The sequence below is a fragment of the Globicephala melas genome, chromosome 5, assembly GCF_963455315.2.
Source record: "Globicephala melas chromosome 5, mGloMel1.2, whole genome shotgun sequence".
NCBI lineage: Eukaryota > Metazoa > Chordata > Mammalia > Artiodactyla > Delphinidae > Globicephala > Globicephala melas.
Window position 1 is genome coordinate 22,065,471 of NC_083318.1, and position 24,618 is coordinate 22,090,088.

Below are 24,618 nucleotides of genomic sequence, written 5' to 3' on the forward strand. Positions count from 1 at the left end.
ACATGAGAACCTCCCAATACCATTTTCCTATTCCCCAAGTCAAGCAAATGTCCTTTATTCACCCTGCAGGACAGCAGGCACAGCTGAGGGTGGGTGTACCATAGGGAAAATAGAGGCTTACGTGAAAGATTAACTTCTAGATCTTTTTTTTTTTTTGGCTGCGCTGGGTCTTCATTGCTGTGTGCGGGCTTTCTCTAGTTGCGGCGAGCGGGGGCTACTCTTCATTGCAGTGCGCAGGCTTCTCATCGCGGTGACTTCTCCTATTGTGGAGCACGGGCTCTAGGCACACAGGCTTCAGTAGTTGCGGCACAAGGGCTCAGTAGTTTAGGCTCGTGGGCTCTAGAGCACAGGCTCAGTAGTTGTGGTGCACGGGCTTAGTTGCTCCACGGCATGTGGGATCTTCCTGGACCAGGGCTCAACCCGTGTTCCCTGCATTGGCGCGCAGATTCTTTACCACTGCGCCACCAGGGAAGTTCCTAACTTCTAGATCTTAAGACAAACCCCGCCCCCAGCCACGCTCCCATCCAGGCTCCCAGAACTCTGGCAGCTGGACTTTATACCCTTCTAGAAGGAGATTAGGAGATTCTGATTAGCCTGTTAATTAGATATTAGAGCTTCACCAAGAAACGGCCCCACCTGCTCACCTACAGTAAGCAGGTAGCAAGAAATTGGTCTTCTAATCTAAGGGAAAGCTTCTATTATAAAAGAAACCAAAACAAGCAAAAAGCAAACATGGAAATTATGCTGGGAGAGGAAAACATCAAAAAACTTATCATTAATATCTCCAGAGTGATATGAAATTCATGAAACAGAAACAAGATGGTACAGAAAAGAATGAGAAAGACTCTTGGCAATTAAAAATATCTCAGCAGAAATGAATAGTTTAGTAGAGAATTTGTAAGATAATGTTGAAGAAATTTTCTAGAGGGTCCTAGAACCTAGCAGGTTTAAATAGCAAGACGAAGAGATGAAAATAGAAGAAAAAAGCTAAGTTACACAATGGATACTAATAGTCCAATGTATAAATAATACAAATTTCAGAATGAGAAAACAAGAATGAAAGAAATCATCAAATAAGTAATTCAAGAAAATTTCCCATTATTGAAGTACAAGTTTTCTAGACTGAAAGGACCCATGCAACAGATGAAAATATGCCCAAACCAAGGCACATCATTTGAAATTTCATAAGAAAATCTTATGTTTCCAAGAGAAAAAGTTACATACAAGGGATTAAAAAAATCAGAATTGCTTTGGACTTCACAACAACACTGGAAACTAAAATACAGACTAATACCTTCACAATTCTGAGAAAAATATTTCCAGCCTAGATGTTATACCTAGATAAATTATCAATCAAGTTTGAGGATAGAATAAAGATAATATCAAAAATACTAGATCTCAAAAAACTTAGCTCTCATCACCCTTTCTTAGGAAGCAATTGGAAGAAGAATGCCATGAAAATGAGGAAGAAAAAGAAGAAAAAGGGAGACATGGGGTCTAGGAAATAGGGAATTGACTCAAGAGAAAGGAAAGGGAATCTCCAGTATGATTAAGGGAGATTCCAGGAATTAGGTGTATACCTGGCAAAGAGAGCTACCATTCCAAATTAGAACAGATCAGAAGACTGTAGGAAGGATGTCTCCAAAACAGACAATATTAATAGAGTTCCTAATACGTTTGAAAATATCAGGAGGATTACTTAGATGCAGAGAGTTTGGGGGTGAATTAATGATAAATACTTAGAAAACTGAAAAGAAATGACGGCTGTTAATTCTAAGGAGAAAAAATTTGTGAAAGAAAGGAAAAAGTACTCATAGCATACTATATGGCTTAACTTCATAATATAAGCACTGGATATTGATTCAATCAAAATATGATACAGTTATATCGGGAGGATGGAGCAGGGGCAAAGGGAATTATGTGAGCTTGAGGCAGGGAGTAGGTAGGGATAACAGAGCTATGATCTTCATTTTCTATAGTGGTGAGCAAAAGGATAATGTTTACAACTAAAAAAATAAAGAAACAGCACAATAAGTGTGTATTTTATAAATAAGAAGGAAAACAACCAAAGGTAAAAATGTTGCCTTTGGGAAATCTAGACTTGATGGTTTTTCATCACATCCTTTAGAGATATTTGACTCTTTAAACTAGGTGCATGTAACTTTGATAAAGATTAAAAACTAAATTTAAAAAGGCATCATGGCTTTTTTCCAAATTTTTGTATTTTTAATATTCTGGTTCTAAGATATACTGGATTCAAGTAACCTGTGAATCTAAACTTTGTGTAAATAAAAGTTGTCTTGATTTACTCAAAATTCCACTGTAGGATATTAAATAATCCGTGGGATTTATGGACATGAAAGATTAGCCACTTGCCTAATTCTTCAGTGAAAAATGAGTATCTAGCTAAGGAAAATACTAAAGAGCTGTTTTTATTTCGGTATCTGTCCTTAATCTACCAACCAGTATCAAAACATGAGTATATATAAATGTGCTTGTGTTTTATCTATAAAAGACTGTGTTCTAAGATTTTGAGGTGAAGTGGATTTTCTTTTTCTTTTTCTTTTTCCTGTCAATTGATCCATTCTTCCGTTAGCTGTACATGGAAGGGGCAGGATGGTGCACAATTTCAAGGGACATGCATCACATTAGATACACATTAATGACACCCCCTATAGGGCACAAAGTCAAGGAGAAAAAATGGTGGTTATGAAATGGGAGGACCTTTGACCTCTTGAGAGGAAAGTGTGAGGGTAGAAAGAAAACCAGTGTGGAAAAATATTCTACAATGGAGAGCTCAAGAAAATTCCACTTCATTCCACTCATTTCAAACCTTAGACCTAAGAGACTTGTGCCCCAATGAATGACTTCAGAGTTTTGGTGCTTAGAGATTTTCTAGATTTATATCTCAGCAGCATTGAGAGAGAAGGAAGGGAGGGAGGGAGGGGAGAAGGGAAAAAGAACAAGACACAGACCCTCTGTGCAAATGATATAATTGAATTCTAAAGGCGGAATTAAATGTTTTAATAAGTTCAACTTGCTGAACTTTTGCTTCCTCTCCCTCCTTTCCTCCTCCCTTCCCCTTTCTCCTGGCATCTAGCCCTGGCAACTCAGACAGTGATGAAGTCATAGGCTTCAAAATATGGCCATGGTATGAAGGCAGCAGCAAAAATTTTTAAACAGCATTTCAGCACCACACTGCAGGGCCGAGAAGGGAACCTTGTGTAATGTGAGCAGCTATGAGCTCGTGCTATTTTATTAAGGTTGGCCATCCCTGGGGGTTTCATTACGTGTGTGTGTGTGTGTGTGTGTGTGTGTGTGTGTGTGTGTGTCTTCTGCAGTCTCCTGTTTTATATGACAGTCATCAAGAAGTCTTCCTTTTCTCAGACATGCCAAAAGGAGAGTGGAGATAACTCGGTATTAATCCTAACTCTGGGGTTCTCACCTTTGAGCAAGGTCTTTGACATTAAAAGCAAAGAAAGATTAAAATGAGAATGACCTCTGACATCCCCTACTTCTAGACTTAGCCTCTGTATGTGTCAGTTTCTTGCTCCTTATCACTTCATTAAGTCACTAAACCTTGCTACCTGGAAGGAGAGATTGATGGAGTGATAATGGATGGCTCTCGTCACATTGTGGCTGTGCTCTCCCATTTGCTTATTAAAGGAGACTGGCTTTTCCTCCAGGTGGACCCAGATTCTGGAGCTCCTTTCTGTTAATAGGCCATTCTCCGAAGCTCTTTAACTTTTCCCTTGCCAGATCCTTCGAAGGAAAAATAACTTCTTAGGCCAGAACATGGTGGAATTTAATATCTCCACTTCAAAACCTTTTAAAAATACCAGGCAACAGTGCAAAAGCTTGAAGATAGTAGTAGATTAGAAGGAAATTCTTCTCTGTGTTTAGAATCTACCTTGTGTTTCCCAGAATGTCCATCTTGTTTTCAAATCTGATTTTTCCTTCAGAACCCAGACCAAATGGCTGCTCTTCCTTCATGGAGCCCTCCCCCTGATCACCCCACTTTACCTTCCAGGCAGGAGTATCTGCAGTCTATGAACTCAGTAAAAATGACTTTGGGGACTTTCCTGGTGGCACAGTGGTTGAGAGTCCGCCTGCCGATGCAGGGGACACGGGTTCGTGCCCCCGTCCGGGAAGATCCCACATGCCGCGGAGCGGCTGGGCCCGTGAGCCATGGCCGCTGAGCCTGCGCGTCCGGAGCCTGTGCTCCGCAACAGGAGAGGCCACAACAGTGAGAGGCCAGCGTACCGCCAAAAAAAAAGACTTTGAATTTATCTTCTGGCACTATTTAAGTTTTATTTTAATTATTAGAAAACACATTATCTCCACTTCTAAACTGTGTCTTCCCCCAAACAGGAAACTTGTTTAATCTCCTTACTATCCGGACATGTAAATTAGTAAGAACAATAACCACAGCTAAACCATTTGCCATACATACACTATTTCTAACCCTCACAACAACCCCGAGAGGCAAGGACTATTAAGTCTATTTTGTAGAAGAAACTAAGTCTCTGAGAGAGTAAGTGGCTTGCCCAGGATCACAGTGTCAGGAAGTGGCCAGCATCTCACTGAACTTATCATTCAGCCAGAATCTGTCTTCCTCACACTCTGCTACAAGTTAGAAGGAAAGAAATGAAGGAAGGAGAGAGGGAGGAAGGGAGGAAACAAAAAGTTAAAATCTCAGGATTTTACCCATTTATTGGAATAATACTTCACAGACTCCCAGAGTAGTGAGAGATTGAAGAAATTTAACACAGCCTATCCTCTGCTTTTTACACAGAGAATAATTGAGACAAAAGTGGTTAGGATCGCTGGTCAAGGTTACACAGCCAGTGACACAGCTGGGACTAATGCAGACCTTAAGGAGCCTGACTGCAATTCCCAAGTTGCTCTCTCTGTAAGATGTAAATTTTGAAGCAGGCACTAAAACATTAAGATATTTAAAACAGGATAGCAGTTCATAGACATATAAGCTTGATCGTTTGCTTAAACTTTTGTTTACTAAAGTCCTCTGGCTACTAAGAAGCAAGGATTTGAATTTCTGTGTTTCCTTGAATAATTTTCTCATCTCCAAATAGATAGGATAATATATAAAATATACAAGATAACATAATTTTCTTTTGTCGGATCACCAAAAAGGCATGTTATGCCTTTAAAACGCCCTTCACTACTTAGCAGTCCTAACAATACAAATAGTGAATGCTTCATCTGTGAGCACCCTGCTAAATGCATACTTTTGAACAGCACAAAGGCAGCAAAGTTTAGAATATGACCAAGCTAGTGAGGTGTGGGTATTAAAAATCTATATATGGAAAAAAAAATCTATATATGGGCTTCCCTGGTGGCGCAGTGGTTGAGAGTCTGCCTGCCGATGCAGGGGATGCGGGTTCGTGCCCCGGTCCGGGAAGATCCCACATGCCGCGGAGCGGCTGGGCCCGTGAGCCATGGTCGCTGGGCCTGCGTGTCCGGAGCCTGTGCTCCGCAACGGAAGAGGCCACAGCAGTGAGAGGCCCGCGTACCGCAAAAAAAACACAAAAAACAAAAAAAACCCTATATATATTTAAGGCCAAGTTCAGGGCCTTGTAATTTCCCCCAATTAGCTGATATATACTTTCTGAAAAATGTGTTTAGCAAGCATGGGCAGTTGACCAAATCCTAGATGACTCCAAAATCTAATAAGCAGAATCGTGTGCTTTTATAGCTTCATGCCAACACCTCCACCCCACCCCACCCTCTCTCACAATCCTAATACTATCTCTTCCATGAAGCTTTCCTCTTCTGCCTAAATTCTTTCCCTCCTCCCCCAAAGCGAAATGCATAGTGGCAGGAATCTGGGACATCTAAGATCCTGGGAATAAGGGAAAGGGGGCTGCCTCTGAGAGAGAACTCTAAGATCATCAGCAACAGATGAGAATAGGAATTTTCAAAGTTACTTTAGATAAATGGACTGAAAACAGACCAGAGCAGCCTAATGGAAGAAATAAGCATATGGAAAGAAAGAGCGTATCTTTCTGAATGGGCTGTTCAGAAATAGAAATTAGACAAGGGTAGGAGGCAAATGGTGCCCAACGAAGTACTGCCCAGAGGAGAAGGTATCCAGATGAAGGGCTTGAGCTGCACAATACCAGGTGCATGCAGTTGTGGAGGTGAGTGCAGCAGGCACCCACAGTTGCATCTTTCAACTCAAACTCTTTGTTCTGATTCCACACACAAAGCCAGCTTGAAATAATAATGTTTTGTTTGTTTGTTTGTTTGTTTTTGCGGTACGCGGGCCTCACACTGTTGTGGCCTCTCCCGTTGCGGAGCACAGGCTCCGGACGCGCAGGCTCAGCGACCATGGCTCACGGGCCCAGCCGCTCCGCGGCATGTGGGATCTTCCCAGACTGGGGCACAAACCCGTGTCCCCTGCATCAGCAGGCAGACTCTCAACCACTGCGCCACCAGGGAAGCCCAATATTGTGGTTTTTAAGGGAAGATACAGCACTAAACAGAAGATGCAAGTATTCAGGCTCCTTGTCAATGTGTTTTTACCTCTTTCTAAAGGAAGAAATCAGAATTCTAGCTTACCATCCGTCTTCTTGGAGTTTAAGAGCATGAATCAGTATCCCCAGACTGGGTTACTGCTTGAACAATGACAAGACTGTTTTAGATTTTGGATAATTGAGGGTCAGGCCCTGGACTATGTGAGATTTACAAAGATCAGACCACCTTCCGTAGACCTTTTGTCAGTCTGTCAGTCAAACTTTCCCTACCTCATTATATCTTCTTTCAAATTTCAGTTAGAGTTCATTGATATCTTCTCTGACCCACTGATAGACTTTGATCCCTCTCTCTTAGGGCATATCTTATGCCTGGTATAATATTTACTTTACTGTAAGAGAGTGTATCTCCTTGAAGGTAGGTATTGTTTTGTTTTGTTTATTCAATTGCTGTTTTTTAGTATCAGTATAGAAATGAATAAGATACAGTCATGTCCTCTATATACTCATGAGTAGGGGTAACAGACAGAAAAACAAGTTATACATGTGGCAAAGTAATAATGAAAGTGTGTATAAGGAACTGAAGTATTACAAAAGAGGAAGAGATGAACGATGCTGGGAAGCCTCCCTAGAGGAGGCGATGTCCGAATTGGATTGTGGAAAATAAACAAAATTTCACCCAAAAGATCAGAAAGGGAAAAAGTATTCAAAGCAAAGGGGAAAACATATGCAAAGGCAAAAAAAGTGTGAAATGACTTGAGAATCAGAACACAGCTCAGTACTGTAAAAGTGTGAAGTGCAAGGGAGTGAGTCACTCGAGATCCGAGATCTAAGGCTGGATAGGCAAAGAGAGGATGAAATGTTCATGTATTCCCCAGATGGAGTATGGACTTTCCATTGCAGATGACAGAAGCTAGCAAAGGCTTTTTATTACAAAAAAGACTGGATCAGATTTGTGTTTAAAAATATGTCTTTTGTACCCACGTGGACAAGGGAACAAAGAGAGGTAAGACAGAAAATAACAAGATTAGATGGATAAATAGAGGAATAGATAGATAGTGTTAAATTAATTAAACAAGGAGGCCATTAGACTGAGGTGGCCCTAATGCCATGGTCACCAACCTAAGCAAACCAAAACCTAAGCCTCAAGGCTACAAAATCAAAATGCTAAGGACAAGCAGTCACAAATAGCCAGTTAGGCTTTAAGTTACAGCCAATCAATAATTACCTTACTTTGCTTCTGCACCTTCTCTATTTGTCTTTCCCCTGGCTCCTGCTGGAAAGAGTGCCTCTAACCACTTCTGGTTTGGCACTGCCCAACTGGAATCTACAAATGCTCAAACAAGCTCTTAAAATTTTCAATATGCCTCAGATTGCCTTTTAATAATAGGTAGGTAGGTAGACAGATAGATAGATAGATAGATTATGGATAGATAAAGTAAGAAGGCATTCGGAAAAGTCCAGACCAGTGCTGGCCAATAGAAATATAATATGAAACACAAATGTAGACCACATGTGTAACTTTAAATTTTCTAGTGCCCATGTTAAAAAGAAACAGTGAAATAAATTTTAATATATATTTATTCCAATATATATAAAATATCCTTTCAACATGTAATCAATATAAAAAATTATTAATGATATAGTTCACATCCTCTTTTCATCCTAAGTCTTTGCACTCTGGTGTGTATTTTATATTTATAGTGCATCTCAATTCAAACTAGCCACAATTCAAGTGTTCAATAACCACACGTGGCTATTGGCTACCATATTGGACAGCACAGGTTCAGACAATACATGATGAGGCAGTGACAGGAAGGACAGGATACATTTATAATATACTTATAAGATGAGTTTGACAGAAATTAGGGACTGATTTATGTCAACAATGAAACACTAGTTGAATATAAAGTTTTCTAGTTTGGAAAATCTTGCTGGATGACAATGCCATCAGCCAAGTCAAGGAAGCAAGTTAGGGAAAATAAGATGATGAATTTGTTTGGGACTTATGAATCTGAGGTGTGTGCAGGACATTGTGCCTAGTGGGTATAATAATGCCTACAGACTACACTATATAATGCTTCTATGTTTTAAACGCTCTTCTAAGAGCTTTTTGTACACAAACACATTTAGGGACTTCCCTGGTGGCGCAGTGGTTAAGAATCCGCCTGCCAGTGCAGGGGACACAGGTTTGAGCCCTGGCTGGGAAGATCCCACATGCCGTGGAGCAACTAAGTCCGTGCGTCACAACTACTGAAGCCTGTGTGCCTAGAGCCCATGCTCCGCAACAACAGAAGCCACCACAATGAGAAGCCTGTGCACTGCGACAAAGAGTATCCCCCTCTCTACGCAACAAACTAGAGAAATCCCGCACACAGCAATGAAGACCCAACACAGCCAAGAATAAATTTTAAAAAAACCCACACATTTAATCTTCAGAACAGCGCTACAAGATGGGTACTACCACTGTCCCCCAAATGAGAAAACTGGGGTACAGAGAGTCACTTGGCCCAGGCCTCATTGTTATCAGATATGAAGTGACGAGCAAAGATTTAAACCCAGGCAGTGTGGCTCCAGGGGCAAAGGTTACAATAACACATTGCACAGCCACTCTCAAAGCAGGGCCTATGGAATCAGACAAGTCTGGGTCCAAATAACTCCTCCTTCACTAATTGTGTGACTTTGAGCAAGTGTATTAATCATTGGTTTTCTCATCTGTAAAATGGGAATGATATGCATATCCCATGCTGAGAGGAATTACTGACATAATATATATAAAATGTTCATCACAGCAATAGGTATACAACAAATAGTAAATAGTAGCTGCTCTTATTATTACATACCTTGGGCTTGGAGCTTAATGTAGAGCTCCAAGTTGGGATATACATTTCCCTTCAGATACCTAACATGGGATCTGGTGTGAGTTCTGTCTGTTGAAAAAAAAAAAATGACTTTGATTCATTACAAAGACATGTATTTAAAGAACTGCACAGATGAGAGCTAAAGGCTGGGATCATCCTGCAACAATAAGCTAAGACAATCATGGGCATTTACATCATGAGACAGCACTGCTGAGTGTTCATGGCAATTAGATCCTATGAAGAATTGCATTGGAAGTAAAAATCTTGCTCTTAACCCTCAAGAAACCTAGAAGAACAGACTGAATACATCATGAGAACACCTTTGTTTGTGTGCACTTTTATTGGTTAGTGATAAAAATAATCAATATAAATTATTTAGCATATAGGGATCTACGGTTGTTTGGTTAAAACCCCAGACAATTTAATCGTAGGGTTTAGGTTTATCACATCTCCCATCCAGATAATCTCATTCTTGTATGGGCAGGCATTTGGATAAGAAAACAAAAGACAAAATTAACTAAATTAAATAGCCAAAACCATAAACAAAGAACATCTTGCTCGATAATCTCTGGCATTTTTAACTTTAGATTTCCAACACATTCATGTTAATTACATGCTATTTCCTGCCAAGCCTACAGTCATGTGCTCTTAGTTAGCACTGTAATTAGCTTTGCCTCTTACAAAACACTGATTTTTTTTCTAGCTGATGAGTTGCTGGGCACAGAACCTCTTGAAGAGTTTTAAAGAAAACTTTAGCAGCCAATTAGCACCCAACTCTCATGATCCCCCAGTTCACATTTTGAATCAACAGTGCTCATATTGATCCAACCAATCTCATGGATTGGCTCAACTCTCCAATCCCTCAACTCTCTACATTCCATTTAGGTGATGGGTCTCCTCTTTCAAACCAGGGCTAAGCCAATAACACAGTTTAATGCTCTGAAGGCTGACCTCATGTGATTCTTCTCATCTCAGGTTCCGTCCAGAGGCCCGACTAGGAAACCTCTCCACTACAAGATGTTCAAGTGGGCCACATACCTGGCTTGCCCAACAGGCACAGCAGATGAGTAACAAGTGCGTTTATAGATTTTGTGGCGCTCCAGCTGTCGCTGATGTAAGTGTTTTCTGCTAAAATTGGTGTATTTTTGGCCATCTGCTTCATCCCCTGAGCAGTTCAAACATCACCATCAGGGCCCAGTGGTCTGAGGAGGCCATACTTAGATTCTTTGTAGGTATAAAAGAGTTTGTCAGAAGGTTGCCTAATATGGTGACAGTGACTGACCCAGAGGCCTCCTAGAAGAACCAAATGTTCAACAGCAATAAAAGGGAACATTAATTAGCTCAGGGACAATATGTGGGACTGGAGATCAGCCAGTCAGGCTTTAGACCATGTGTCTCCCAACTTGCTGGGTAAGACTAGGTAAAGCATGAACTCACTCCATGCCTCCATCACTATAGTCCAGGAATCAAACTTGCTGATAGAATAGATTTTCAGCCCATCGAATACAAGTGAACATTCATTTGAGAATCCTTTACAATTTAGAAAATTCAGAATAATATTTCAAATGCAAAAACCATATATATATATATATATATATATATGGAGGAAAAATGTGGGGAAGAAGAAAAGACCCCCTAGAAGCAGTTAAATAAGTTCTCAACAGACACCTAGAGACACCTGACGAAGCTGCTGTTTGGGTATAGGAGGAAGCCTTTGTCATGGGAGTCTGTTGGCCAAGAGATGTGTCTGCTGAGAGAACTGTGCTTGAAGAGTAAATGGAGGGGGGGAGGGAGCTTGCTGGCTTACATACAAGTATTCAGCAAGTGGATGGATCCAAGAGCTGAGTGGTGAGTTGTTCGAAGATGTCAGAAATTCACGCAGACGTGTTAACAAGCTTCACTTGACAATCTGATCAAATGGACTACGTTTTTCCTCTGAATTTTAAACCAAGTGAAATCAAACAGGCCTCATAAAGTGAGGTAAATCTGTGTGAAGCAAAAAGTTTCCAGATAAATTTCATCCACTAAAATTATGTTTCTCTACAATGGCCAACCCTACACACTCTGTTGTGTTTACTATTTCATTTCTACGCTGTAAAGGACTTTTTCCTTTTAAAAAGAACACACACACCCACACCCAAACTCCTACCCCGCCCCATCCCCACACACTACACATTCGGCTTCCTGCCTTCAGTCTCTTCCTTCTTTAATTAATTCTGCAAACCAGTGTCAAATGGATTAATAAATATTCCTCTCATGTCGCTTTACTATTCAAGGACCAGCGCTGGCTTCCCATTAATTCTCAAATCTACTCTGCTTGGTTTTAGTAGTTATCTTAAGAAAGTAAGCCTAGCTTTGCCTGACCACTTGCCCAGCGTTCAGAGTGGAGGATGCTTTCTCTATGGTCAGAGCCAGAGTAGAGCCTCTAGATAACAACAGAAGATGCCTCAGATCGGAGTAGAAAGAGAAGCTGAAACCATGCAGAGGAGTCAGGATCCAAAAACTGGAGGGCGGTTAAGAAAGCACTGTAAGTGGGAGGGCTTAGAGACAGGCTTGGGAGTTTGGGCAGGGGCTGCTGAGCCAGGCCGGAGTTCCAAACCCAAGAGCTAATAGCAAGTCCAATCTAAACGTCTTCACTTATCATACAAGCAAGACCCCCTCAGTCTGACCCCCATCCCCTGGCACCATCTCCTGCCATGCTTCTCCCTCACCCCACTCCTTCCTGCAGTCTAGAGTGTGGTCACACTGAAGTTCTCCCAATTCTTAGAACACACCAGACTCTTGTGAGACTCTACACCTTCACACACGCTACCCACTCTGGAGTGAACTCCCCTGAATTCTTTTTTGTTGAACTTCATTAAATGCTATCTTCTCCCTTTTTTATTCTATTCTTTCCTTGCTCAGCCAAGCTCGTCCCTGCTTCAGCACAAATGTACATGCCATTTCTGCCTAGAATGTTCTTCCCTTCACTCTTTGTATGGCTTGCTCCTTCTCATCCTTTGTTGTTGGCTAATATCAGGACCGACATCCTGCCAGCCCCTTTCCCTGCAAGCACAGATGTTAGAGCTACAGGAGCCTCCCATTTGGCTCTGCCCAAGCACCCTTCAGACTTCCCTGCAAAGGTCAATGACTGAGGAGCCTCAGTGGCAACATGTATCTGTCTCTTTCTCGCTCTTCATTCTCACTCCTCTCTCTTCTCTTTTTTATTCTCTCTCCCAAAGTCCAGTCACTTCAGTCTTAAGGATCTCCAAACTTTGACAAAAGGCTCAACTTTGATTAAAACTTCTCTAGAACATCACTCACCTGCTGTAGATGATGAGCAGCAGGTCTTGCAGTTCCCTTTCTTAATTAAAAAAAAAAAATGAGTAAGGTGGTCACACCAAAAGGAGTCACTGAATTAGGTCAGAACTGGGCTTTGGGAACAGAATTTGAAGCCATGGAACCAGTGATCTTACCTGCCTAATTTTATGCTTATACACAAGGTAGCTGATTTGCAAAGACGTCTTAGCCTGGTCCGGGCTGGGTCCCAGGCTGTGTTAGCCTGGTGCTCTTGCCAGAAGACTCTGAATACATTTGAGAGTCACAATTCCCTATCTCAGCTACCCTGCTCATACTTAGTGTGTCCATTTGTTTGGTTTTGGCCTGTCTCTCCCTCTGGCAAATAAACTATGAGGTCCAGGATCACATCTGTTTTGTTCTTCATTGTGCCCCCAGTGTCTGGCACCATACTTGGCACATAATCATGCTCTGCAAATATGTGGTAAATAAGTGATTGAACAAGGGACTTACTTATTCTTCAAGATCAAGAAGAACGTTAATTCCTAGGTAGAGTCTCCTCTCCCTTTCTCAGGCAGCTATTGGTTCTTGCCTCTAAGCCTCCACAATATTGTACATTTCTACTATCACAGAGCAAGGAATCAAACATTTTCTGAGGGTCTATCATAGGTACTGTGGCAGTTGTTATTATATATGCTTCTCCTTTCATTCTTTCAAGAAGTCTAGGAGATAGTATTGTTTTCCAGATTTACAGATGAAGGAACAGGCTCAAAAAATCCAAGTCACACAATCCATAACAGGTGGCAAAGCCTGTATCCAAAGGTAGGTCGGCTTCCCTCTTTTGCAAAACCCCTTTTCATTAGATCATGCTGCCATACAGTTCTCAGCTTGATATCGTAATTTATCTGTTTACAGGTTTGTCCCACCACTGGAAGCAGAGACCATGCATATACATCTGTATATTCACAGCATTGAGCATGGCACCTGCCATACCATATTTAAGATCAGAATTAAAGAATATATGAACGAATGACTGTGGGTCTGTCTACTGATGGAAAGAGGACTTTGTGGCCTCCAGCCCTCTAGGCTTGCTCTCAGAGACTGCCTGTATTGACAACACACTCTCTGGAGAGCTTGTGCCCAGGTCCCTGCCTAAACACAAGTTGGGCCTCCTCCACCAAGTCTCTGACCCTTAATCCAACCACTTGTTTTTTCTGTCTCTGCCACAAGATTCCTGAATACTGAGTGTATTTGACATACTTCTGCCTCATGGGGTATTTCTATCTTAGTGATCAGTGTAACACCACAGAGGCATGACTACATGACACACTCCTTTATTACTTGGAACATAACCTATTTTTCTTTATTTGCAGCTGAAGTCACTGCTACCAAGGGGCTGTCAGTCAGTCAATAAGGTGAGCCCATGACTCTGGCAGATTCTTTTGGGAAATCAAAAATAGCATGCGCTCTGTCTTCAGATGCTTTCAGGCTTACTAGGGAGGTATGATCATACATAAAACAATGAGAGAATGAATGGTACAAACCAGTTTAGAGTAATAGGCCGATTTGAGTCACAGTTTGAGGCCCTGGCTCTCAGTCTGAAGCTTGCCAAAGCCTTAGCTATTCCCCATTGCACTCCAAAAAGCTCTGCACATGCTATTCACTCCCCAAGAAGCCGACAATCTCCTCCCCAGGCTGGGCACAGGGTCTCACAGGCATAATCATGACCCAGGGCCTGATGTTTTCAAATGTAATCAGAGTCTTCTGGCAAGAGCACCAGGCTAACACAGCTTGAGACTCAGCCTAGACCAAGCTAAGATGTCTTTCCAAATCAGCTACCTCGTGTGTAAACATAAAATTATGCAAGTAAGATCACTGGTTCCAGGAATTAGAATGCATTTCCAAAGCTTGGTTCTGGCCTAATTCAGTGACTCCTTTTGGTGTTTTGGTGTGACCACCTTATTCTTTTTTTTTTTTTTCAATCAAGGAAGGGAACTGCAAGACCTGCTGCTCATCACCCACACCAGTTGAGTGACCTTTAATCACTTTTAACCAGTTGAGAGAAATTTTAATCAAAGTTGAGCCTTCTGTCAAACTATGGAGACCTTTAAGACCAAAGTTACTAGACTTTAGGAGGAAGAATTAAAAAGAGAAGAGAAAGGAGAGTAAGAAAGAAGTGCACATTGCCTTTTGAAGCTCCTCAGTCATTGACCTTTGCAGGGAAGTCTGAAGGGTGCTTGGGCAGAGCCAAACGGGAGGCTGCTGTAGCTCTAACATCTGTGCTTGCAGGGAAAGGGGCTGGGAGGTCTGGATCTGGAACTCTTCATTTTACTATAAATTGAATTCCTTCCCTCTCCCCAAATGAAAGCTATGGTCATTTATTATCTACAAGCAGAAGTCCAAATTCTTACACATTTTCTTCAGAATAACTCATAAATAGAGAAACAATCCTTGGAGCTTTCCGAAAAGAAATACTGAATGCACTCTCCAAAACGTCAGTTAGAAATAAAACAGAATCTAAATGTCCCACCTTGCAGAGTCCAAGCAATTCCTAATTTTAGAAAGAGGTGTCACCCAACCTGCTGTATAAGGCTGTGCTAAGAGCCTCGGCTTTTAGGGAAGTTCCCTGCTCTTCCCTAGCACAGGGCTGTTTCATTTCACGTTTATGTGCCTCTCTATTAACACCTTCCTCACATCTCCCGGGAAAATAAGCATCCTTCTTGGTCTAAAGGTGCCCTTAAAAACATGACAGTATACAATATGAAAAGCTAAAAACAAAAACAAAACAGAATGAAGACACACAGGTGCACAAGTATATAAATTAATGTTAGAGATATTGACAGACAAATAAAATGTACACAGTATTTGCTCTAGCTGTTCAAATAAACAGTATGAAAATAGCTTTTTGCTCATGAAATTGAGTCTGAAAATTGAGGCAGTGTGTGCATAGTAGCAAAAGTGCTCTGTTTTACTTGAGTTTGAACTCAGATTCCCCCATTTAGTAGCTTGTATGAACGTGGGGAAAATAATGATAATTTTAGCTAATATTTATTGAGAAATTGTTACACATCAGGCACTGAGATAGTAACTTCACATATTACATAACTTTTCTGAGTCATTTTCCTTTTCTGTAGAGTCATGATGATAATATATCCCATATAGGTTTTTGTGAATATAAAAAAGCATGTAAAACACCTAGAGATGGGTAAATACCTAGCGGTGAACGCTAGGTATTCCATTAGAGATGGAATAAGTGACTATAAAAATGACTATTTTAAAAATAAAAATGGAACATAGCAATAGCACTGCTAGTATATTTAAACAGCCATCTAATTCTTTGTCTACTCTTAGATGTATCAGTATTAAGTGGAGAAAAGAGTCTAAAAGCAGAAATTCTGGTACATATTAGATATTTTAATAACTGAAGAAAGTAAAACTAGAAATAACTAAAGCAACATTTTCTTTGAATCAAAGGGAAAGTCTAAAGAATGAAAAGCATATTTTAGATTTTTCCTTGATGTTATTTGGGTGGGTTGCTCTGTGTTCCGAGAGAAAATAAATTTTATTATAGTCCTAGAAGAAAATTATTAGACCTTAGTTCTTCATCTGTTCTACCTTTATTAACTTGTTCTGTGAACTCGATCCAGTCAATTAACTTTTACACTTGTCCATCTGGATATCTGTAATTAACTCATTAGAGATTATTTATTTGGAATTTCACCTAAAACAATGATACGGATAATGAGATATCTAAAGAAGACTTTGTCTTGGCATAATTCGGCAAAACCGTGGTGGTTTTATTCAGAGAGACATAGATCACATGTGCAATACACATGAATGGGCAACAGCAACCCACTGGAAGTTTTTGGCCCTTTCGGAGATGTTGATAGGGGAAGTTGTTGGAAGCTTTAAGGGGCAATGTCAATAGCACTGAATAACATTCTGTTTCCTGGTTCCTCTGATCCAGCCAGGGCATTTATTTAATGGCTAGATGAGATGGAAAAAGGAAGAGCGTGTACAACCGTCAGCCTGAAATAGAGTGTGGGACGGTGTGGAGGTAGAGTTACTGGCCGAAATCCCTCTCAGTAAAGGACTGTGCTCCCTGCCACCCACAGTGGTTCAGCCTAGTTCTAACTCTAGCCCACTTGTAGACTGAAGACAGTGGAAATGGCCACATATGCCTACTGCCACCTCTCAAACCTGGAAAAAGATGAGATTATTGTCGAAATCTGAGGCGCCGCTCTCCAGTCAAGAGGTGCCAGTGCCAGCTACTACAGGGAATCAGCTTGACAGCTCTGCTGTCAATGTCCTGAAAGGAGAGACAGAGGGCGAGTCCTGTTCCAGGAGCACGAGGCACAGCCAGGCACATGGAGCAGGCTGGGCAGCAGGGTTGGAGGACTGGCAGAAGCTGAGGAATGTTGAGCAGACAAGCAGGATCAGCTTGAAAATCTCAGGGAGGAAATCACAGGGATTCTCTCCTCTAAAAACCTTCCCCCAAACCCTGCTCTATCCGATTAGAGCAGAGGCTCTCAAACTTGAGTGTATGTGAGGATCACCTTGAGATGCTTGCTTTTTGTTTTTTTTTTTTTAATATTTATCTATTTACTTTGGTTGCGCCGGGTCTTCGTTATGGCACGCGGGATCTTTAGTTGCTGTGTGTGGGATCTTTAGTTGCGGCATGGGGACTTCTTAGTTGTGGCACGCATGCGGGATCTAGTTTCCCAACCAGGGATTGAACCCAGGCCTGATGCATTGGGAGTGTGGAGTCTTACCCACTGGACCACCAGGGAAGTCCCGGGATGCTTGCTTTAATTACAGATTGCCAAGCCCTACCCCCAGAGATTCTGGACCAATCTCAATTGGAGCCCAGAAATCTGCATTTTAGCAAGCACTCCAGGTATTCCTGTAGCAGGTGGTCTAGGACCACAATTGGAGAAGCACTGACCTAAAGGGGACCCATCAAGCTTTGTACTTCTTAATGACAATGCCAAGCACCAGTAATGACATGAAGATGCCATTGGATCTCATATCCAAGCAATTCTAATTTTGGATTTCTTGGTGTATCAAGGGCCAATGACATTCAGAAAACATTTTCTGAGAACCCATCATGTGAAAAGCATTGAACAGCATTAAGAATAGTCACGTGCACAGATAACTTCAAAACCAGGCTGACTTCGATAGAATCAAGTGCTTAGGCTAGGAAACCTGCAGATGAGGAGTCCTTCTAAATGCTGGGATTTAAGAAAGCACTTTGGGAGCAGTGCCATCTGAGGTGTAGCTGGAAGGAAGGTAGGACTGCATCTGGTATGAAGAAAAGCACCTCAAGCAGAAGGAAATGTTTAAACAAAGGCAGAGACGATTGATCCAGATTGATGGCATGTGCCTGGCCTGTGGAGTGTGTTAAGAGCGGAGACAGAAGCAGAGTAGAAGAGAAGGCTAGAAGGGTGGGCTGTGACCATACCTCAGAGAGCTTTGAACAATAGGCCAAAGTTTGATTTTTGTCCTAAAGGCAATGTATGCAGGATTTTGAGAAGATGAACTGAAATGGATGTTTCTTTTTTTTAATTTTAGGGGTAACACAGTGTTTAACTTAAACAGTATTCTTTTTTTATTGAAGTTTAGTTGATTTATAATGTGTTAATTTCTGCTGTACAGCAAAGTGATTCAGTTATACAAATATATACACATTCTTTTTTTTTTTTTTTTTTTGCGGTACGCGGGCCTCTCGCTGCTGTGGCCTCTCCCGTTGCGGAGCACAGGCTCCAGACGCGCAGGCTCAGTGGCCATGGCTCACGGGCCCAGCCGCTCCGTGGCATGTGGGATCCTCCCGGACCGGGGCACGAACCTGTGTCCCCTGCATCGGCAGGCGGACTCTCAACCACTGCGCCACCAGGGAAACCCATACATTCTTTTTTATATTCTTTTCCATTATGGTTTATCATAGGATATTAAATATAGCTCCCTGTGCTATACAGTAGGATCTTGTTGTTCATCCATTAAACAGTTTTTTGGGTTTTTTTTTGCGGTACGTGGGCCGCTTACTGCTGTGGCCTCTCCCATTGCGGAGCACAGGCTCAGCGGCTATGGCTCACAGGCCCAGCTGCTCCGCGGCATGTGGGATCCTCCCGGACCAGGGCACGAACTCGTGTCCCCTGTATCGGCAGGCGGACTCCCAACCACTGCGCCACCAGGGAAGCCCTAAACAGTATTCTTAGTAGCTAGTATATCCATGTAGCACAGAATGTTAAAGAAACAAGATAGTACATAAATGTAAAATTTCCCTTCCTTCCACACTTGTCCCCCAGCCATCTGTTCTGGAAGCCACTAATGCTACCTATTTCTTTTGTATGGAGAGGACTGTTTGGGAAAATAGCTTATGGCCCAATACTGGTTGGATAGTAATGGAGAAGAGAAAGGTTAATGACAGAGACACCAGTTTCACATTGCAAAAGTCCAGGTGATGAAATGAAGGCTTGAAGTAGAGTACAGTTACTGTAAATATAAAGGAGACTCTAAAAGGATATTTCATCATCCTTTACTCCCAATGTCCAATCAGTTTACAAATGGCACAGTAGGAGTCGAAAATGAAATTTTGTCTTGAGACTTGAGGAATGGTAGGGAGGGGAAGTTATTTTGTGACAGGGAGATGAGGAGGCTGTGTGGGAAAGATGAGGTCTATTTTGGAAATTTTTGTTTGAGAAATGACAGATATCCCATTAGAAGGTGAACTATTGATACATAGCTTGGAAAAGAAATATATACTGGGAAGTCAAGGGCAAAGAGATGGTAGTTAAAGCTGTGGGATTGGATGAGCTCGATAGAGGAAGAATAAGGGGCTACTGAGTACTGAAAAATTCCCACACTTAAGGGGGCTGTAGAAGAAGTGGGGTCAACAGAAACTGAGGAGAAATGGTCAGAGAGTGAGGACATGTGTTATTGAATCTAGGGGGAGAAAGAATTTCAAAGGGGGAGGGGTGGGAGGATTTCTGGTCAATACCAAGCTGTGGTAATAGGGATGTGACGCAGTAAGGAGAAACCGCTGGAAAGAAATCAGTGGACCACTTGGTGATGAGTAGATTACTGATGAGCTTTAAAGGGTAACTTCTGAAGAGTGGTGAGGGCAGAATCATATTAAGGGAGCGAGTGAAGGAACACAAAGGTACGGAGGCCCTAGGGAGACCTTCCTCTCAAGAAATCTACTGTGAATGGAGGGAGAGAGGAAAGGACCTGGAAAAGGGAATAAGGCAGATAAAGGACTTTCTCCGCAAGTGTAGCAGAAAAGGTTGAAGAGAAAAGGGTGGAGTTGGGAAGATATTTGATGGAACAAGATCCTGTAAGAGATCGAAGGGGAAAAATTGAAACGAAGGGAGGAAAACCAAGGAGTTCATGCACGCCATGTCACCTTGACCTTCTCAGCAAAGTAGCTGAGCTTACCTCCATGCTTGAGAGAGACTGAGTTTGCTTTTGGAGGTTTGCTTCCCCACCATCACAACCTCTAAAGAGCTGTGCTGAAAGTAAGTTTGGTCTCTTTGGATAATCTGGGAAATGTGTTCAAGAACTATCATGTTCTTTCTGTAGCCCATAAAGAAAAGCAGAGGCAGGAACGTAGAATTCCTTCCAGATGACTTTCTGGGAGACAGCCATTGGTCTCCGTTATTTAGGTAACTTATGCAGTGATATTTGGAGAGAGAAATTAAACATCACTATCACACTAGGCTGATCAATTGCAATTTTCTTATTAACATCCTGTGAAAACTACCAAAAGGTATGTACAGTTTACTGGGGAGGGGTGGGAGATGAGTGGAGTCAGTGCACCTCCCTGTGATTTGGGTCAATGTAGACTTTTCCCTAGAATTCATTACCGGTGATTCTCCAAGGACAGAGTGCAATGCCTTCTTCCTTCTCCTCCCTTTCCTCCTAAGCCTCCTCCCTTTATCTTCACTTGTGCATCCTGGATTTACTCCCAAAATATGGAAGAAATGCAGAGAGGCAGCATTTCTGCTTAGGTTAAAAGAGGTTATAATAGGGACATGTTAGTTGTGAAGTACTATGTGTCCCCCAAGAGGAGCATAAGGACCTGCAAACATATCTGACTTTTTCCCCAGGTTAATATATTTTACTTTAGCTATTTTTGTTTTTAGCTTTTTTCTTTTTTTTTTTTTTGATAGCACTCCAGTTTTAAATCTCACCTCCTATGGTTTATATTGTGCCTGCCTCAAGCGATTATGTTATATAAGAAAATTATGTAAGTACATTTAAAGTTAGGCATCTATTCGTTCATCCTGAAATTTGAGATGACTCCCAGGGAGTGTTTTCTCATTGTTCACGGTTTATTTCCTGAATTCCAGTAGCAGTAGTGTGTATGTGAAACCCACACTGCCTATTCCCTCCTTAAGGCTGCATATTAGCTGGTCAAAACACACACTCTTAAGGCTATGCTGCCCTCAAATGGTCTAGGTTGGGAATGACCAACTATTTTTTTCTGGATGGAAACCAGGTTTCCAATCAGACCTGTCTGACTGAAGCGTTAACTCCTGACCAGGAGAAAAACAACAACAACAACAACAATTATTATTATGTGCCAAGTCTGAGGAGCATGAGGGAAAAGGAAGATTTTATTTCCCAATATTCCCTCAAAAGGTATAGAGTAAAAAGTACAATAGCAATAGTCACAGGCTTGTTTTTGTTAATTACAGAGTAACTGGCTGCACGTGTGTGGCCACAGGGATGCAGCTGCGGGATATGAGTTGAACTGGCTCCCTTAGGCCTTTGGGGCCAATCTTCAGCTTCTGTAGGGCACTCCCCTCATCAGAACTCATGACATCATGTTCCACTACTAAGGACATACAGTCCTCTGGAAAGAATGCGTTCAGGGAAAATATTCATCTCTTCCCCATGTGGCCAAGACTCAAAAAGGAGGCCAGCAATTATGGTGATTACATTAATCACAAAGATGGCTTGTGGAGGAGGGTACCAATGTGGAGGGCCTATAATGGTAGCTCTGTTGGGACTCTGCTCTAATTGGCCACCACCAAGGCCTGCTAATGCCTATGCTTAGCTTCCCAGCTTGTTGATGGGGAAAAGAGGAGACTACCCTCAAGGGGATGAGCAGACTCAGGGTGTGCTTGGTGTTCTGGGCTGGGCTTATGAGGCAGGTCGGTTATGAAGCTGTTGGCTACTTAGCTAGAGAGCCCATCCTGGAACAGGTGGGCCAACTAAAAATGCAGGCAGTGCTGTCCCTTGTGTTTTGCCACATTGTTTCTGATATTTTGGGTGATTTCGGTTAATCGTGAAAATCCTTCAATAATGAAAGATTTTCGGCTAGGAAAACACTAGTTCTCGTACACTGCTTTTGGGCTGGGCACAGAGATGAATTGGGCTAGTCCAATGAGTAGAAATGAGCCCTTGATTTAGCAGTTTTCTGGTGCTGTGGGAAAGCCCGGGAAAGAACACTGTGCTTAGTAACTTGGGATCTAGAATCAGCTCTGCCATACACTGGTTATATGACCATGAGAGAGTCACTTAACCGAAATTTCTGGGCTCAGTTTCCTCATCTGCAGACTGTGACATTTAGCTCAGATTAGTGGTTTATAGACTGCTCTGTGGGGAGGCTGTGCTTCACAGGCTACTGCCAGGACACAGAGTCCTTTCTTCCTTCCCTTTTTAAGCATAGCAAGCCCACTTTGATCCATTTTATAGATCTAAATTTGAAAACCACTGGATCAGATGGTCTATACACCTTTCCTTTCCAGCTACATTATACTGTGATTGGGACAGGTACTCTGAATAGTGATGGTGACACTTACTGGTGGAGTTCTTTTTCTTCTTTTTAATCTTAAATGAAATCACATATGGCTCTAAGTCCAAACACTTTCCTATAAAATGAGTCCCATCTGATTCTGGGATGATGGCTTGTGTGTGTGCTGGAAGAGGGGTGAAGAAGGAAGGAGTGTGAATCACTGCAGTCCCACAGCTCCTGGGGGACATAGGCCAGGGAAGAAACTAGGTAGAACTCACTAACCAAACACCAGATAGTTTTAGGAGTGTGGGTATGTGCGTAAGTGTGGTTATACTCTATCAGGAAAACCAGCCAGAAAATGGAAGATCATGGTCTGGAAAAAATACGAGGGAGCATAGGCAGAATAACAACTTTTTAAGGAAGAAGATATATTAGTATATATATTATATATAAGATATAACAACTTTTTTCTCAGGAAGGTATAAGTCCTGAATGGGCCCACAAAGGAAAAATACACTAAAAAGAGTTGAAAGGGCTTCCCTGGTGGCGCAGTGGTTGGGAGTCCACCTGCCGATGCAGGGGACACAGGTTCGTGCCCCGGTCCGGGAAGATCCCACATGCAGCGGGGCGGCTGGGCCCATGAGCCACGGCACTGGGCCTGCGCGTCCGGAGCCTGTGCTCCGCGGCGGGAGAGGCCACAGCAGTGAGAGGCCCACGTACCACAAAAAAAAAAAAAAAAAAAAGAGTTGAAAATTTTCCAGAAAACAGAGAAAAAGATTTTAATACACTGTACATATGTATCATTGCTAGTAGGAGCCATCATTAATAAAATTAATATTATTTGTTTTCATCCAGGACGCTTTCCCTTTAAGTTCATTTAAACACAGGATATAATATAAAATGTGTACAACTTTATTTCTCAACCACCAAGAGTTTTTTTCCCTCTGTAGTGTTTAAGTTGAGATCGTACAAGTGTGGATGAGTGATAATATGGGATACAGATTAAGTATCGGACCAAGGGACTCAGAATTATGAAATAGCCACTGTTCTGGTTCAAGTATGCTGAGTGAATGCAGAAAAAATTTATTTTCCACGTGGTGTTTTCATATCGCCATCTGTAATCATATTTACTGAGAGATTATACTTTATGAAATTGTTCAAACTGCAGTTCATAGTTACATGAATTTCTGAGCTCCGATTTGTATGCCCCCCAATAGATTTCTCTATTAGTGTATCCCATTATTGTGCTGAAAATATAATATAGTTAGAGAATATTCATCTGGTGAACAAATATTTACTGAGTGTAAACAACTACAAAATAAGGCAGTAAATAGTGACTACTAGACACATAGCCTAGTAATATGTGCTTATGATATAGGGTTAAGGGTGGGACTTTAGGTAATTTGTTCAGGAAAGGGTTTATGGAGTAAACTTTTGGTACAGGCCTTGAAGTGTAAATAAAATTTAGGTAGAGGTGGGAAGAGAGAACGTGGCAGGTGGGTATGGCAGGAACAAAGCTATGCCAGTGAGAAAGCACAGCCAACATTCAAGGGACAGCTAGGCAGGCAGAGGGTGTGTATTGCAGGGGGTGGAAGGGGGAAGGGATGAGGCGGAATAGAAGACAAGTCTGGGCAGGACGTTGGATTTATATTGTAGAGGCCTTTGTATTTGCGCTGAGGGCAGGAGCAGGGTTATACGGCTGCAAGCACAGAAGCAACGTACAGAATGATTTAAAAGGAAAAGTGACCAATCCAAAATTGCCTCTGGAAGACTATCAAGGTAGTCCAGGTGTAAAATGATGAAGGTTTGAGCTAGAGTGATGGCACTGGAAATGGTGTGTGAATGTGTGTGGGGCGGGGAGTATTAGTGAAAAACTGGAATTCAATCCAAGGCCACTGCACAGGGTAAAACAATAAGTTGGACAAAATAGAAAAGGTTAGAGTCCTACACATAAAAACGTTATAGCCGCTTTTCAACGGATGGGCTAAATGTGTGTGTGTGTGTGTGTGTGTGTGTGTGTGTGTGATGTCAGGAGTAATTCATGTGTTATATTTGTACCCATAATTAGCCAGAAAGTCCTGGTGTCATTTTCCATAGTAAAAGAACATTCTTTAAAAATGAAAGCGAAAAAACTAATCTGGAAGCAGGGAGATGTGGTTGGGTACTGATAATCATTACTTTGTAAAGGAGGTGGAGTATTTTTCCATTTCAGCAAGTCATTAGAACAAGTGGAAAATCCATTGGAAGA

General features: G+C 41.8%; 1 protein-coding gene and 1 long non-coding RNA gene across 4 annotated transcripts in view; one reads left to right on the forward strand and one right to left on the reverse strand.

Moving 5' to 3' along the window:
- The window catches only part of LOC115857176 (uncharacterized), a 190,033-nt gene extending 175,986 nt beyond the window's left edge, over nt 1–14,047 (forward strand). Inside the window, exons 6-7 of the long non-coding RNA XR_009563945.1 lie at nt 10,331–10,469; nt 14,005–14,047. This is a non-coding gene — a long non-coding RNA (uncharacterized lncRNA). The remainder of the gene's footprint in view (nt 1–10,330; nt 10,470–14,004) is intronic.
- The window catches only part of SYNPO2 (synaptopodin 2), a 172,367-nt gene that overhangs the window by 63,166 nt on the left and 84,583 nt on the right, over nt 1–24,618 (reverse strand). The gene's annotated exons all lie outside the window — the stretch shown is intronic.